This window comes from Pelodiscus sinensis, chromosome 3 (assembly GCF_049634645.1).
Source record: "Pelodiscus sinensis isolate JC-2024 chromosome 3, ASM4963464v1, whole genome shotgun sequence".
NCBI classification, from domain to species: Eukaryota; Metazoa; Chordata; order Testudines; family Trionychidae; genus Pelodiscus; species Pelodiscus sinensis.
This window is the reverse complement of record NC_134713.1, coordinates 17,784,764-17,802,473: the sequence shown is the minus strand read 5'-3', so window position 1 is coordinate 17,802,473 and position 17,710 is coordinate 17,784,764. Positions and strand designations below refer to the sequence as shown.

At 42.3% G+C, this 17,710-nt stretch overlaps 1 protein-coding gene across 7 annotated transcripts in view; it reads right to left on the bottom strand.

Annotated features, from left to right (window-relative positions):
- Window positions 1-17,710, bottom strand: part of LDAH (lipid droplet associated hydrolase) — a 202,121-nt gene that overhangs the window by 132,421 nt on the left and 51,990 nt on the right. The window contains exon 1 of one of the 7 annotated variants that reach the window (XM_075923428.1): window positions 14,694-15,234. The exons of the other annotated variants lie outside the window; for them this stretch is intronic. The gene's annotated coding sequence lies outside the window, so the exon portion shown is untranslated. Of the gene's footprint in view, window positions 1-14,693; window positions 15,235-17,710 lie in introns of those variants that run through there. 7 annotated transcript variants of the gene reach the window in all.

Genomic DNA, 17,710 nt, shown 5'->3' with positions numbered 1-17,710 from the left:
GCTATGTTTCAGCTGAGCAATTGGATTGATCTTTCTATAAAAGGCCTTTCCCAGAAGTCCTCCATGCCCTAGCTCTTGAGTTGGACTCCGGCAGGCAGCATTCTAGTACATTTCTTACCTTGTGCATTTCCTTTAGGAACAGTCTTACTTTTGCTGCATATTTGGACAACATATATATCATCCAGTTTAAAAAAAAAAAAAGGTATGTTTCACTGATATCTGAGTTCTGTTGTGTCACCAGCCTGAGGTGTGTAATGCAGCATCCCTGGACAGTGGCTTACAATATAGCGTGTTTCTTCTTTAGCTGTACTCCACATTAAATACTCAACATTAAACATTTGGCCACACAAATATTTTCCAGTTTTATGAAGGGAAATTTCTGCCATCAGATTCAGGAGAAGTTTTATCACTGACTGGGGGAAATAACAGAAAAAATTTACAGTGCACTGAATTTCTACCATGACTACCATCCAAGGGCTATTATTAATTCTACTACTTTGTGTACTGTTTTTACAGAGAAGAAAACAAAGGCTACCCCTACTTCTAAATGGTTTATATCCTAAATTGGGCACACAGAAAGAAAGGAGGGGATAATTGGATAAAGGTTAAAACAAACAAAAAGTAATGAGACTTAAGCTACAGTTGGTGGGACTACTCCGTAAATAAGGTACTGGAAGAACATAAATAAGACCGGCAGAATCTGACAATAAAGAACTAAGCTTATATGTTTTGATATGTTTGAACAGACGGGAGTAGGGAAGACAGTAGAGCGCACAAGAGGAGAAAAAATGAAGAGTTGGTATGCAGGGTTGGATTTGAATGAGGAAAATAAGACAGCTGGAGAGACCAGAAAAAAGATGAATGCTACGAGATGGAATAATAGGTGTTATGGGGAGGTAACGGCAACAATAGCAACACTGAGAAGATAAGACCACAGGGGTAACGGGATGGAGTGAAGGAGAGGGGATACAAGTGAAGCTGAACTGTGCAGTGTCTTTAAAGTTCAAATTCTGTGTCTTCCCTTTAAACAAAAAAGAGACAGGAATGGACAAAGAGAAAGTCAATTCAAGGCCAGAGTAGCTACTGCTGACACCTCTTTTATCAGTTTTATAGAACTCTTAATATGTTCATCTTTGGATCTGTGACAGTGACAGCACAGAGTAGCCAGTACTGCTTTATCTATATAATAGACTTTAACTCTTCAAGACCACAGGAACTATTTAGGAGCTTGCAGTGAACCATCACCATGGAAGTGTGTGCTCAATTAAATGAATAAAACAGCTCACATTTGCACAAATACAAATCTGTCACAGATTTACAGCTTGTGATCTATAGAAGAATTCAACTGAGCTGTGTATAGCACACTTCATCTGGGTAGAATGAAAACAAAAATAAACCCTCAATGAAGTATTACGAAAGATCAACTTTGCAACAGTAGCACTTAGGTCTATATTTCAGCAATAATGTAAAATTCCAAGAAAAATAAATCCACCTTAACGTCTCTGGCACGTTGCCATATCTTCCTTATTATAGCTGAGATATAGGACTAAATCTTTGCAGACACTTGAAAGCCTCCAGCTCTTTCTTCATGTATGAATGAGAATTGAATTCTTGGTAACAGGACGGCAATCTTCTAGACTATACTGCTACCTTATTCTAAAAGTATTGGCAGTAGAATGAATATTGCATAGTCCTGATTGCTAACATAAATTGCTTTGTTTCCTAAAGCAACATAGTAATTTGAAGGTTGGAATGCTTCCTTGTTTTAAATGGCATATACAGAAGGCTGATAAAACATCAATAAATAAGCCTACATCAGTTAAATAAGCTACAGAGTGGAACCCAAACCCTCTGATGGAAAGGGGACTTCTGACATGGATTTTGATGGAACCAGGATTTCACCCACAGACTCCAATTCTCCATTGTCTTGCACTGTGTGTAGCCATTTATACCCAGGGAAAGTGAACACAAAATGAGTGTAAAATGCTACTAATCAAAATGGTTTTTCCACTCTGCACATTGTCAGTGACTACACAAAATATAAAGCAGTGGAGATTGTACCCTGAAAGTCAGATCCTATTGTCTGTTCAGTTCACTATGTGCCACTTATGCCAGCAGCGAGCATTAAGAAGACATCTTTAGGGAGCAGTGGCCACGAACTGGGACATCAGAGCTGGTTCCATTTGTCTGCCACACTACACTATGTGCATCACTTAGACACAGTGGACAACTGGGGTTAACCTTTTTAAAAAGGTAATAATTAAAATACTTACTAAAGCACTAAGTTAGTACCAGTGCTACATACATTCCACAACCTGAGCATGGGTGCATGGGACCAGATTCTTAGCTGTTATAAGCTGACTCAGATCCACTAAGGTCAATAGTGCTACATCAATTTACAGCATCTAAGAATTTGAGTTAAGGCATTCAGAGATACCTTTATCATCCCACCAGTACTGAATAACAGCAGTAAAGTACAAGGTCAGGGCACAGTCTCCCATTACAAAGTAACAGATATAATACTGTATCTCTCAATAACTTTTGTGTTAATACTGGAAGCATCTTCTTATAAGACAGCATTATCAAGCTAACATTTAATAGCAAATACATGTAGATGAAAGAGGGCGCTTTGCCTTTTTCTATATGGTTTTATTAATATAATATTGCCCAAGTTCAGTATTCAAAGGAATTGAACATATACTCAATTAAATCAGTTACCATATATCATCAAAGGAGCTAGTTAGCTATGCTTAGGTTCATTTACATCACTTCAAGACCTTTCACGGCTACTTTAAAAATTCAATTAAATCCACTATTCAGTTGTGTCTGCAATTTTAAAAAGGCAAAGTTTTGAGTAGGATTTTCAGAAGAGCTCAGCATAGGCTTGACTAACTGGAGTTTTACTTCATTGGGAGCAACAAATAACGTAAATATAGAGCACCTCTGAAAATCCCTCTTTTATCCAAGGTGGTGGGACCTTAAAGATTATGAGGTGCTTGTAAATACATTAATCATAGAATTGTAGAAATGGATGGGACCTTAAGATGTCATTTAGTATTCATGGAAAGACAATCATCTACCATCCCTGACAGATGTTTGTCTAACGTGCTTTTAAAAATTTTCAATAATGGAGATTCCACAATTTTCCCAGGTAATTTATTCCAGTGCCTAATCACCTGCCCAGGATGTGGCCTGTGTCCCCACCCCCTGGGTTCCCCACCCACCCAGAACAGGTGAAGGGTCCATGGTTCCACAGCTCTTACTGTGGACAGGCTAAGTCCCTGAGGCCCCACTGCTGACCAGAGCCAGATTGAGAAAGCCACATGGGCAGATGAGAGAGCTGGTGTGGAGTTATGGACTCCTCCTGTCACTTTCTGTTGGACTCTTTTTTTGAGTTTCAGATCATTGAAGCCACAGTGGTCTCTTGACCCACTTCCTATCTTTTCTATGCAGTGGGATAATTTGATCTTGTACCCTTAATAATGTCTCTCTGAAAAATTGCCGATTCTCTTAAATTGTTTCCCTTTAGAATTGCTTCCTATGGGATCTTAGCTACAAACTCCCTGAGTTTGTGCAAGTCTGTCTTTGTGAAATCCATTACCTTTATTGTATGATTTTTCCTCTTACCGTTCCATGAAGCCATGAATTATACCGTTTTATGATCACTTTCACCTAAACTGTCTTCCACTTTCAAATTCTTAACCAGATTTTTCTTACTTTTTAAAGTCATATCTAGAACAGCCTCCCCCTAGTAGCCTTCTTCACTTTCTGAAATAATAATAAAAAATGTTTCCAATACATTCCAAGAACTTGTTGGATAATCTGTGACCTGCTGGGTTATTTTCTGAACACATGTCTGGTTAGCTGAAGTACCCCATCAGCACCAAATTCTGTGCTTTGGATGATTCTGTTAGTTGTTTAAAAAGAGCCTCATCCACCTCTTCTTTCTGGTAAGGTGATCTGTAGAAAACCAATCCCAATGACACGCCTTTTGTTTTCAACATGTCTGTTTCCTATTCCATCTCAATCTCGGTCCAAGTGTATGCATTTTCAATATACAGTAAACTTCCGATAATCCGGCACCTTTAGGACCCAGGGGGTGCCGGATTATCAGATATGCCGGACTATCGGAAGAGGAGGCTATGAGGGGTCTGGGGTGGGGTGGAGGGATGTCACCCCAGACCCCTCATAGCCCCCCCTTCCGATAGTCCGGCTCTGCCCCAGACGTCCCTGATTCAGCCGCTGCCGGTCAGTTTCAGCAGCAGCTGAATCGGGACGCCTGCAGCAGAGCAGCTGGAGTGCTGCCGGGTTGGTCCGGTAGCGCCGACCCTTGGCACTGCGAGACCAACCCAGCAGCCCCCCAGCTGCTCTGCTCCAGGTGTCCCCAAGTCAGCCGCTGCTGAAACTGATCAGGGGCTGATTCCAGGAAGCCGGGGCAGAGAAGCTCTGCCTCAGGCTTCCCAGAGTCAGCCGCTGATCAGTATCAGCAGCGGCTGAATCAGGGACAGCTGGGGTGCTGCCGGGTTGGTCCCACAGTCCTGAGGGGCAGCAGTAGGGACCTACCTGGCAGCACCCCAGCTGCTCTGCCCCCGGCTTCCCCGATTCAGCCGCTGGTCAGTTTTAGCAGCGGCTGAATCGGGGAAGCTGGGGGCAGAGCAGCTCCAATGGTCCAGCTGCCCGGAGCAATTCCGGGTTCCTGATGGTGCCGGACCATCAGGGGTGCCGGACCATCAGGGGTGCCGGACCATCAGAGTTTTACTGTACAAGTCAACACCTCCTCCATTTTTTTCCTGCTTATCCTTCCTGAACATGCTGTACCTTCTACACCAATATTCCAGTGATGTGTATTATCCCACCAAATCTCTGTGATGCCAACTATGTCAGAGTTGTGTATATTAACTAGCTTTTCAAGTTCTTCCTACTTATTTCCTATATTTCCCACATTAGTATATAGACAACTGAGATACTGATTTGATTTCCTCCTTATGTTCTCTCTCGTCTTTCCCTTTTCCATGCTATACTGGCCCATGGCCCACTCAGATTCTAAGCCTTCATATGTTTTGGACTTACTTGTGAGCTTTTGTCACCTGCCCGTCACAGGGTATGTCTACACTACAGCATTAATTCAAGTTATCTTAATTTGAAATAGTTAATTCAAATTAAGTTAATTCGAATTAATGCATCTACACACAAAATGCAGTTCGAATTAGCATTTTGCTAATTTGAAATACTGCACCCACACTGACTGGACACAGAATCAGATTTAAGGCCAGCTAGAACATCTCAGGCAGGGCATCAGGTCAGGAGTGTCTGTGTGTGGCTGCTGCCTGAGGCTCTCTGATGCCTGTACTTAAAGGGACACCCCCCTCGCTCCCCGGGCAGCCCGTTCTCAGGTGTCCCTGCTTGCTTGCCTGCCTCGATGAGGGACAGCAAAGCATTTGTGTGTCTGCGTGCTCCGGTTGCCCTCACTCAGGACACCACAGCACTCTGCAACACAGAGCCAGAGCATTCTGGTGCTTCTTGTGGACGTGTTGTTGCACTTTCTGCAGGCTGCCATCCCATAGGTCCATTGGGGGGCTGTCAGTGTCCAGGAGGCTCTGCAGGAGAGCTTCCACCCTGAGAAGCACTAAGAGCCTCCCTGGAGTGCCCCACTGGGAGCTTGTGCCTCAACTTGATTTTCATGCAAACCTGCTCCTAGGATCGCATGTGGCCTTTGGTGGCCGGGCTGGCAGCTTTCCTGACATAGACGGCTGTGTTCCTCTGTCTAGTGTGGAGATCATGGACGTTGAGGGCATCCCCCCAAACCTGAGTACGGTCCATCCTGATCTCTGCCCTGGAGCAGGAAGGCACCCGCCTTCTCTGGGCCCTGGCAGGCTCCTGGGAGCTGGCATATTGCTCCTGGAGCGCAATTGGGGCCTGGCTGCCAGTGGCTTGCTGGCTCATGTTTTGGGGCCACTGGGTAGGGACAGTGACTGCTGGCTCTGGGCCGGCAGGCTTGGAGCTGGCACAGGCACTGTGGCCAGAGTCTGACCCTTTAAGGGCACCAGGGTTGGGGAGAGGGAGAAGAGTTTTCCTGGTTTGGCCCAGAGTGGCCACCAGGGGAAACTAGGAAGGCTGGAGGCCCCCTATTTTGGAATAAGCATCTACACAGCACTTATTCCAAATCAGCTAATTCGAGTTAGGCATTATTCCTTGTAGAATGAGGTTTAACGAACTCGAATTAAGCATCCCACTATTTTGAATTTAATTCAAAATAGCAGTTTGCTTCTGTAGATGCTATGGAAGTTAATTCGGAATAACGGCTGTTACTCCAAATTAACTTTGATGTGTAGACATACCCATACTAAGTTTAAAGCCCTCCTCACTAGATTAGCCAGTCTGTATGCAGATATACTCTTCCTCATCTTCAATGGACTTGAACCTTGTTTAACAGTCCTTCCTTCCAGAACAGCACCCCACAGTCAATGAAGCCAAAGACCTGCTGGCAACACCCACCCACACAGGCAAGTATTCCTCTCCAGGAATACTGCATCTGTCTCTGTCCGAGCCCCTACTATTGACTGTAAGGATGAAAGAACACCACCCACATGAATGAACAGCATGGAGGTTTTAGTAAGAGGGTTGGATAATCCTCAACAAACCCTCCATAACATCTCAGATATGGGCCTCTGGCAGATAGCATACGACTTGGGATGCCATGTCAGGAGACAGGTGGGTGTGTCTGCCCCCCTCAGAAAAGGGTCACCAACCATCAATATCCTACATTTCCTCTTGGGGGTGGGAGCTGCAATCCTCCCAGCTGTGGAGTTACATGGTTTCTGGTCCTCCACCTCTGCAGGGTGATTCTTCATCATTTGTTAGCAGGGCAGCATAACATAGCCTCACAATCTCACTGAAGTAGGAAAGTGCTGTGATCCCTATTTTACTGGGGTATGACACCAAAGCATAGAGAAGTTAAGTAACTTGCCCATAGTCATGCTGTACTGTAGCGGCAGAACAAGTAAATTAAGGCAGTTTTCTCTAATTTACGTGCTAACTAGTGGATTGACTTTCTATCTCCAAATACTCTGAATATTATGGATACACTTGTGGAGACTCAGATAGCATAGCTTAAACAGAAACACTTCTGAGGTACAATTTCACTATGACAAATTACTATATGCTTGGTAATGACACTTCCTGATGTTTGTTTTCTAAATGCCTGGTTATGCAAAGTTATCTTATCGTGGAAGTCCAGCTCCATTTTTTTTCTGATCATGCAGTACAACAACTCAAATTAAGTTTATTATAGGCACTAATATTATAGATGAAGTGTACACCTTAAACTTATGTAAGAAAACTTTACGTAACTTTATGAAAAAAAGCTTATTAGGACAACTTTTAGGGTGAGATATGACATGGAACTAATTTCTTAGTGTATTAATTTAGCTTGAGTGTTTTATTTTATATTAAATAGTAACCTATATTGTTCTGCGTGCTATCTTTTAAGTTCACTTAAATGCTACCTTTTTATACTTAATAAATCACTTTTGCTTATTAATACACCCAGTGTTAATAATTGTCATCTGGAGGCGGAGTAAGGAATCTGTGCATCTCTCTTTACATCAAGAAAGAAAGCAAATTTCATGAATTTGTACAGATCTCTGTACAGCATAAGGTGGATTTATCTAAGATTCAGCTCCCAGAGGTGTGGAATATCTAAGGGCAGGAGACAAGAATCACACTGTGCTGTTTCCAGTTAAGGTATCTGGCTTTGGGGGCGTAGCCCAGATCCTGTGACTGTGCTGCAGCAGGCTAGGATGTCTGACTTAAAGGCTACGTCTACACTACAGGGTTTTTTGCGCTCAGATCCCTCCATGTACAGGGGCTGCTGCCACCCTGCACTACTGCCTCTGAGACAGAGGCAGCAGCATGGGTGGCAGGGAGCTCCCCAGGAGTGGGTCCAGAGCACACTGGCTGCCGCCCCCATCTCCAGGGACTATGGAATAGTGGTGTAACTGCTATATCATCATGCGATTACATGACTGTTCATTTTTACAATATCTAACATCCCTAACATATTTTAGGCATACGGAAAGATTCTGAGCTCACTCTGTCCAAATAGGGTTTCCAGTAGAAAACCCTCAAAATTAAAATGAAACAATATGCTCTCTCGCTAACACCTATCTCTTGTCTTGGTATATTTAAGCTAATTTTAATTCTTAATCCCTTATAGATATATGCATTATAGTAAAGGCACAAACAAAATATACAAAAATATGACTTCGCTGCTCAACTCAATGAACTGTAGCATATTTTCTAAGTGGGAACATTAAAGACATAAAAATTACCTTTTCATAGGATTCCTTAGGGTTCAAACTTTTTTTTTGTATGCGCAAACAGCCATCTGCATCTAATTAGAGGTGATGGTATCAGCTGGAGAACATACCTATGTCATGGGGTGAAAGGCTGAAAATGATCCATAAACAATCCTAAAACTTAGTTCCAAAGCTCCATGGAATGCAGTCAGTGAAGCCTTTAAACTCTGCAATAGGTGCATATCAACAAATTTTAACATGCCTCTTAGTTTCTACACAAGAATCTCTGACTATTTTAGGGAATCACCAATTGTTTTTCAAACAGTTCTTTAAAAATATAAACATAGTAAGCTCATTTGTAGTTTGGGATGGGTATTACAAGTTTCTTTTAACAAAAAGTAATAGTGAACTATTGAATAATGCATTTGAAATGTACCAGTGGACACTCTAAGAAATAAGCCCTAAGATACTACAGTGATAGACACTGTAGAAAACCATGACATAGACCAGCACCTTTCAAACTGAGGTCCACAAGAGAATTTCAGAGGGTCCAGAGACCCTAATGATCAACTCCTCCCTCTCCTTCCCATTGCCTCCTGGCTGAGTTGTCAGGCATTTGGTATTTAACACTGCGGCGGGGGCCTAGTGCTAAAGCAAGTTCCCTACCTGAACTGGTCCTGCATAGCTCTTGGAAGTGGCTGTCAGGTCCCTCCAGTCCCTAGGTAGGTACATGAGTGCACAGGGAGGCTCCATGTGCTGCCAGTGCTTCAGTTCCCATTGGCCAGAAATCATAACCAATGGGAGCTACAGGAGCAGTGTGGAAAACCTGATACCTATATTCGTAAGTTGCATAAGAGTATCAATCTAGAAGTGTTGTGTGTTTGGTGAAACCTGTAAGTCCAAGGGCTGCCTGTACCTGAATCACGTCAGTAGCCTTTAAACTTAAAAAGCAGATAAAATACACATTGCAAGATCAAGCTTTCACATTACAATTACAAAAGGTTTGGGTGGGATGCAAAGAAATAAACAAGAAAATTTAGATACACATTTACAGAATACAAAATTCCATTTCATTCATTTTACCAATGATTGAGCAAGGTTCTTAAGCACATGCCTAGCTTTAAGGCATCTAAGGTGTCCTGTGGGCGTCAATGAGAGTTTTGCCATTGAGTTTGATTAGGTGTCAGGAATCATTCTTACATAAACTCATGTGATTACAGTTCAGGATGTATTTTGATCAGGGCCTTTATTAATAATTTACTACATGCTCAAAAAGAAAAAAATCACAGTAAATAGAACACTGTAGCATCTCTAAGGCTATTTGTTATTCACACATTTCAATTTAATACATTCTAGTGGGTTCATAAAATGAAATGTACATTTGTTTCCCTAAAATAAGCATTCAATAATAAAACCATAATGTGAAATATAAATATTGCCAAGCAATGAAAAAATGCCAAAATGTATAGCAATACTAATGATTCATGATGTACATTTAGGATTTAAACAGTCCCTCAAAAGGCTTAAAAGGTCTAAGCTTTTTGTGCAAGAGAAATTGCAGCATCAAGATGGGCAGTATGACTAGTCTGTCTTAAAGCAGTTCCTGCCCTCTCCTGAGAAAACAACCAGTTCCTTTGCACAGGGATTGATGTGGGATAGCTCACTGATGATGTATCCCGTGTGAGGGGCTCAAAATGAATCATCATTTGCAGTAGCTAGCTACATAAACAGGAAGCTCAACCTATATTTAAAAGCCATGCTTACAAATGAAGCCTGCCTAAAAATGCCTGAATAATATGTTCATGATTTAGTTCTTTCGTTAATATAGCCAAAATATGCCATTATTTGAGAATTGGGTCCTGACTGCATTTCCTTATACACAATGCTACCCACACTTCAAAGAATAAACAGCTTTCAGGATGACCAACATCAAAAAAAGAAAAAAAAATTGCCCTAACAAACTTGGGGGACAAATATTGCAGGCTAAATTGAGGGACAAAATAAGTTGCTGATTAATAAATTGGTGTAAGAGTCTATCTGGGTCTCAACTACTGTAATTTGCATACCTATTAGGCAGAAGAAGTTGTAAAAAGGAATAAATTGTGTGTTCTGGCAATGTGGTTTAAGGTAGGCCACATCTACGCTAGGGATGTAGTGATAAACAAAGGCTTACTGGATAGTTGAGTAGTGACTCTACTATATTGATGATCACAAGTCACTTTAGTAACATTGGCTGTGTATGTCCCCATAACGCTCCCTAGAGCAGTGGACAGCATCTATGGTTTGTGCTCTTGCATTAAGAGGGCTACATTGTGGGTAGCTACCCCACTGTGCAACTTGCCACACTCTGTTGTAGTGCATCATAGGTACGTGCTCATCATCCCGTGATGCAGTTTTTTATATCCCATAATTCTATGGGCTTCAAGTTTGTTTTGTGCCATTTTTCAACTGCCTTTGTGAACTGTGTGCCCACCATCTCTGCCTGAGCTGCTGACCAGTCTGGTGACGAGTGCTAGGTACACAACATGGCTGGTCCTGCAGTATTTCAGGGGCTGTAGAGCAAGCCTATGAATGGGTAATGCCTGTCTTATTGTGTGCCACAGAAACAAATAACTGAAGATTGTTGCTGGTGTTCATTCTTGAAGCAGCTTGTCACAGGGGACTGCCAATTTTGGGGTAGGGAAACAAGTACTGAATGGTGGGGGAACAAGCACTGAATTGTATTGCAATGCAGGTATGGGATGACAACCAGTAGCTGCAGAATTTTCTGATGAACAAATTCACCTTCTTGGAACTGTGCACTGAGCTCACCTCAGTTCTGCAGCACAAGACCATCAGCATAAGAGCTGACTGCACTTGGAAAAGTAAGTGGTGATCACTGTGTGGAAGCTGGCAACTCCTCATTGCCACTGGGTCCAACCTCAAACTGGTCCCTAATGGTAGTGGGGTGATAGATGGCATCCATCACAATTTTGTCCTCCAACCATCTTGCTATAGAGTACAACAAACAAAAGTGCTAATTCTCCATGATGTTACAGGTGCTGGAGGATCAGCCAGACCACTTCTCTGATCTCAATGCAGGGTGGTCAGGGAAGGGGCATGACATACATGTATTTCACAACACCAGACTGTGCAGAAAGCTGCATGCTGGGACTTTCTCTCCAAAACTTCAAGATTCCAATGGGGGATGTGCAAATGACCACAGAGACCAATAGAAACCCTGCCTACCCCTTGCTCCTAGGATTCAAGGGGCACAGGAACCCAGAGAGCAGAAAGGAGCACTTCAACACAGGCTCAGCAAAGAATGACCATTTGTAGTGGAAATGCGGAAGACAATTGTGAGGTCGGAAATTAGGTGGTATACCACAATCATTCCTTTTCTTACAGGCCTGGATGCTCTAGGCAGACATTTGTGCTTTTTGCTGCTGCTTATTCTTTTGTTATTCTCAAAGAGTGAGCTGTTTGCTCAAGATGGTACAGTGTAGGAATGCACTGTTGACTTTCAACAAGTTCTGGGACAGGTCCCAAGGCCATGCACCTTGTATGGAAGTGCAGGAGGGCTTAGGAAAATCACATAGCTATCTTTGCTGAATGTTTCCCTCCTTACAATGCTAATTATTTGGTCTGGGAAAATATGGAAAGTATCAACAAGCTAATTATTGGATGTGGGAAAATATGCAATGTATCAACAATCTTGTTAGGTTCTCAAAACAACAGGGGTGATTACTGTAGATCCAACAGTATATAAGTGCCGGGGATATTCCTAACATTGGAACCTTGGAGTAAACCAATGCCGCAGAAGGTGCTACACACTGGTCACTGGGGTCCATCCGCTGTCCTTCTTCGGGGGGTTCCTGGCAACAGAAGGGACGTAGGTATTGCATTTTATTCTGAGATCTATTTAGGCTTAGTAAGTATTGTACTTTCTTAATAAGTATTGCATTTTATTTTGAGGTTTGCTTAGGTTAAATAAGTATTGTATTTTATTCTAAGATTTGCTTCATTGTATTTTACTCTAATATTAAGCATTGTATTTTACCCTAATATTTGCTTAGTAAAATCTTTAAGCCTTCACCCAATTTGTGTGCTTATTGCCTCCGAATCCCTTAAGGGAAGAACCATTGCCCCTTGGCAATACGCCATTGAATGTGCCTTTGGGCAATTAAATGGTTGCTGGTGGTGTCTTTTTGGCTAATTAAACCTCAAGGAGGAAAATATCCTCATGGTCATTGCGGGATGCTGTACTCTACATAATATCTGGAGTGGACTGCAGATGCTGATCATCTGGCTGCTGATTTTGAACAGCCAGAGACAAGGACAATTCAAGGGGCACAGTGGGAAGCTATTCAAATCAGGGAGACTTTGAAGGATCATTTTGACAATGATTCCCAGTAATGTGGCTTTGTGTGATGCATTAGACCAAGTAACGATTACTTGTCACCCTGAATGAACTCTAATGCTTGGTGCCTGGGAGTTCATTTTATAGCCACTGTGATTCTCATTGTCATGTCCTCTCTTTGACCAAAAATGTGTTTTGTCATTATTAAAATGGTTAGTGCTAACATTGAAACAATCTGATGGTTTAGGTTTTCACAGCGGGTTGTAACTACATTTACTATGAGAAAACAGTCCCTAGGTGTGAAGAGCACAGGTGAAGGTATTATCAGGTGCAGGAACATCTGAGAACTGTAGTGGGGGAGTTTGGGGAAGGTACAGACCAGAGTTCTATCATGGTTGTAGGGGGAGTTGTGCAGGGATGGGCTCAGATTGTAGGATAATGAGACTCTCTCTCTGTCTGGCCTTCTAGGAACTTATTTGCTGCTGCCCCCAAATTCCTTTCCAGGCTATCCAGACTTAGCCTTTCATTAATTGTCTCCCTCCACATTCTTGTTTCACTATGCGCTGCATCTTTTGACTACAGCACTTCAAGAAATATATTCTCCTTACTCATTCTGGTTTGCTGCCTTATCTGACAGTAGGGCTCCCCCAGTGTGAAAGAGGGGGAACCTTAAGAGCACATACGTAGAAGCCAAAGAAGCAATGAACAGAGACAGTGTTGTGACTGTGGTCACAGCCATGAATCACAAAAAGTTTTACACACTTCTTTCTTACTGTGCCTCAGACTTTTCAGCTTACGAAAGAGGAGACTAAAAGGGGGAAGATATAACAGAGATCTATAAAATCATGACTAGTGTGGAAAAAGTAAATAAGAAAAAGTTATTTACTTGCTCCCATAAGAACTAGGGGTCACCAAATGAAACGAAGACAGCAGGATTAAAATAAAGAAAAGCAAATATTTCTTCTTATGTCCCCAAATATGAGTGGGGAAAGGGAAAGAAGGGACAAAGGGTGGTTTGTGAAGGAGGTTACTACAAGTGCCTAGGGAGACTATCCTGAATATTGGTGCCTTTTTCCACAGGCTAGGGAAATCAAACCCAAAATCTAAGGTTAGCCCAAGATGTAAAGGTACATCTCCTGCACATGTCTGGCTTCAGACCAGCTCTGTATGCAGCTTCTCTGTGTGATGCTCCGGCCCCTGCAGAAATCATTGCCAGGTGGCATGGCAAAGTTGCCTCAGTGAGGGGAGAAACAAGGCTACTCTACCAATGAGCCTTCAGCAGAGGATTGTAGAATACCTACAGGAACATTTCCTGCAGGTCACCACGTAGGATTCCAGGGACATCCCTATGTACATTAACAAACTTCCCCCTCCCCCATGGACCCACTGTGAAAATACACATGCTGTTGTTAATATTGACACTTAGCACTAGAGCTCCCCATCCTGCACCCTGCGTGCCAGAGTGGTGGGACTAGCTAGAGCACTCCAGAGTGGAAAACCGTTCCTGACTTGCTACATCACCAGATGACCATGCCATTTGCTCCACATCATCCTCGAGCTTCATTTCATCCACCACTTTGCCATCAGGGTTGAGTCCATTGGCTGCTGCCTTCAGTCTACCTTGAAGCATTCACAGGGCTCTTAGAGGTGGAATTGCTGCAGACGATGTCATCCTGCACCTTATAAAAGCAACATGTCTTCAGTGCTGCACAGAGCAATGGTCGGCCTCCCTTGCCTTCTGGTACACCTGCCTCATTTCCTTGATCTTAGCACAACATAGTTGTGTGTGCACTTTCTCCAGCATGCCACAAGCAATCAGCCTGTCGGTATCGAAGCTCCTCCAGATGGGGCAATGCTGTGACTGCACAGCCTCCTCTCCCCATATATTCAGCAGACCCAACAGGTCCAGTGTGCTCAACACAGGAGAACATCGGCCTCAGAAAGTCGGCATGGTCAGCTGGGAAGATCCTACCTGACCTGTACATGGCAAGCAAACAGAAGAGGAATTTCAAAAATTCCAGGGCCTTTAAACAGGGGAGGAGCACATACTTATGTACCTTCAGGGCAGTGGAGCTCAAACTGTTAAACAGAGTGGTCAAGATGGGAATTGTGGGATACCTCCAAGAGGCCAATTAGGGCGACAATCAAGTGCAGTGTCTGCAATGATGCCATGTCACTAAGTACGTCACAAAAGGTTCTATGCCATTCGTCAGAGTGATTTTATTATGTCAGTGTAGCAGAAGAGTTACATCAGTGGGAGGAGCACTGCAGTGTGCATTACCTTTGCTGGTTTGTTGATGATGCTACTTCCCTGTCTCCTACTCCTCAAATACTTAAATCATCTACCTAAAACTTTTACAACACCTACCAATCTTGCATCACCTTATATTTAGCCTTTGAATCTGGCCACGTGTTTCTAATACTGCATTTGCTATCTAACATCTCAAATACAGCCTTTGCTGAAGACACTTTAATTTTCAGGCATCTACAAAAATGCCATAGAAACACAAACCTAGATTTGAGTTATTTCAACACCAAACCCATTAGGTGTCAGTATCATCCAGGCACACCAAAGAAATGTTATAAAGTATTTTTCAAAATAAGCATGCATTAAAAACAATTGGCATACTTCCAAATCAATTATAAGGTTACCAATATATTCTGACTTCATATCCTTTTACATAAACTCTCTCTTTGATGCTTACAGGGACAATGACAACAGGACTCCTTGTTGTTAATGAGAGCAAAATTAGTCTCTGTTCCAACTGCCATTTAAAATTATTCTGTAACATACACTGAAATTTCCACTGGATTATTCCCTTGACATTTGCCATAGTGCAGACCACACTCCCATTCCCCACCACACTAATTAGTGGTGGCATCATGACCACCATGGCAATTGCTTTCACACACAAAAATATTATTAGAAAAGTACTGCATGTATTCTTAGCTATTGATAATACACCTCAGCAAGTAGAAACAAGTGTGAGAGCCAAAACTGCCTGATCTACTAGCTCTCCACAGACCACCAGCAAGTGCCAGGGAACCACCAGTGACCCACAAACCACAGTTTGGGAGTCACTTTCCTAAAATAATATGCAACCCTCTTATTAGCACACACAGACTCCTTGTCTTCTTCAGACTACTATTTTAGCCACTTTCCTAGCAGAATAGTTAATTATATGATTATACAAATGAATGGCCCTTCTCTGACATTTACACACTCCCTCATATTGTGTCATCTGGCACACAAACAACAATCCAACATATTATACAACAGGCCAGATTCTGCTCCCATTTATTTTAGTGTAAATCCAGAGTAATTCTTTTGGACTTCATTTAGGATTATACTGGATTTACATTTTTTGTAACTGAAGGCAAAATCTGCCCCAGTGTTAGCTACACAGAGAGGATTTGCAAAAGGAACCGTAAGCTCCATTTTGTCAGGTAGGAATTCCTAAAAACAGAGCCAAGAGGCAATTAACTACAGAAACAACAAAGCATAGTTTCCAAATGTCCCCATAAAGTGAGAGAACACACACGGCCATTTCATTATCAGTATTTTACACTGATGAGAATATTACCATTTCGGATGATGCAACCTAAAGCTCTCCTTCACATGCTGTTTGTCTGTTTCTCCCATCACCCTTCCCTGTGCCTTCTTCCATACTGCCACTTCAGCATTCAACATACAGATACCACCAAGCTGGGAGCGGTTACGACTGCTCTGGAGGATAGGGTCATAATTCAAAATTATCTGGACAAATTGGAGAAATGGTCAGAGGTAAACAGGAAGAAGTTTAATATGGAGAAATGCAAAGTGCTCCACTTAGGAAGGAACAATCAGTTTCACACATACAGAATGGGAAGTGACTGTCTAGGAGGAGTACAGCAGAAAGGGATCTAGGGGCTAGAGTGGACCACAAGCTGAATATGTGTCAGCAGTGTGATGCTGTTGCAAAAAAAGCAAACATGATTCTGGGATGCATTAAAGGGTGTGTGTTGAGCAAGACACGAAAAGTCTACTCTGCGCTGGTTAGGTCTCAGTTGGAGTACTGTGTCCAGTTCTGGGCACCACATTTCAAGAAAGATGTGGAGAAATTGGAGAGGGTCCAGAGAAGAGCAGCAAGAATGATTAAGGGTCTAGAGAATATGATCTATGAAGGAAGGCTGAAAGAACTGGTTTTGTTTAGTTTAGAAAAGAGAAGACTGAGAGGGGACATGATAGCTGTTTTCAGGTATCTAAAAGGGTGTCATAAGGAGGAGGGAGAAAACTTGTTCATCTTGGCCTCTGAGGATAGAACAAGAAGCAATGGGCTTAAACTGCAGCAACGGAGGTTTAGGTTGGACCTTAGGAAAAAGTTCCTAACTGTCAGGGTAGTTAAACACTGGAATATATTGCCCATGGAGGTTGTGGAAACCCCATCTCTGGAGATATTTAAGAGTAGGTTAGATAAATGTCTATCAGGGATGGTCTAGACAGTATTTGGCCCTGCCATGGGAGTAGGGAACTGTACTTGATGACCTCTCGAGGTCCCTTCCAGTCCTAGTATTCTATGATTCTATACAGTACTTTCTCAATTTGTTGCATGGCCACTATCCTCTCCATATTAAGAACCTGACCCAAAGCTCACTGAAATCAATGAAGAAATTTCTAGTAATCTTGAAAGGCTTTGGCTCAGCTGCAAACATGTTCATGAATACTCTCTTCCACCATGACATCTAAATAAAATTAACTGAGTGATAATTGATTCATAGGTTGTAAGGCCAGAATGCACCATCATGATCATTTAATCTGTCTTCCTACATAACAGAGGCTGCAGAATTTCTCCCAATATTTCCTGCGTCAAGTATTTCACCCATAATATCTTGATGAATTAGAGCATGTTGTTTAGAAAGTCAATGTTGATTCATATTATATATCTAGTGCTAGATATACAGCACATCTCTAGGTAAACTGTTCTAATGGTTAACTACACAGTTAAAAATGAATGTTATTTGTAGTCTGAATTTGACTAGCTTCATCTTTGAATAGAATAGTTGACTGGAGAGAACATAATGTTGTACACACACA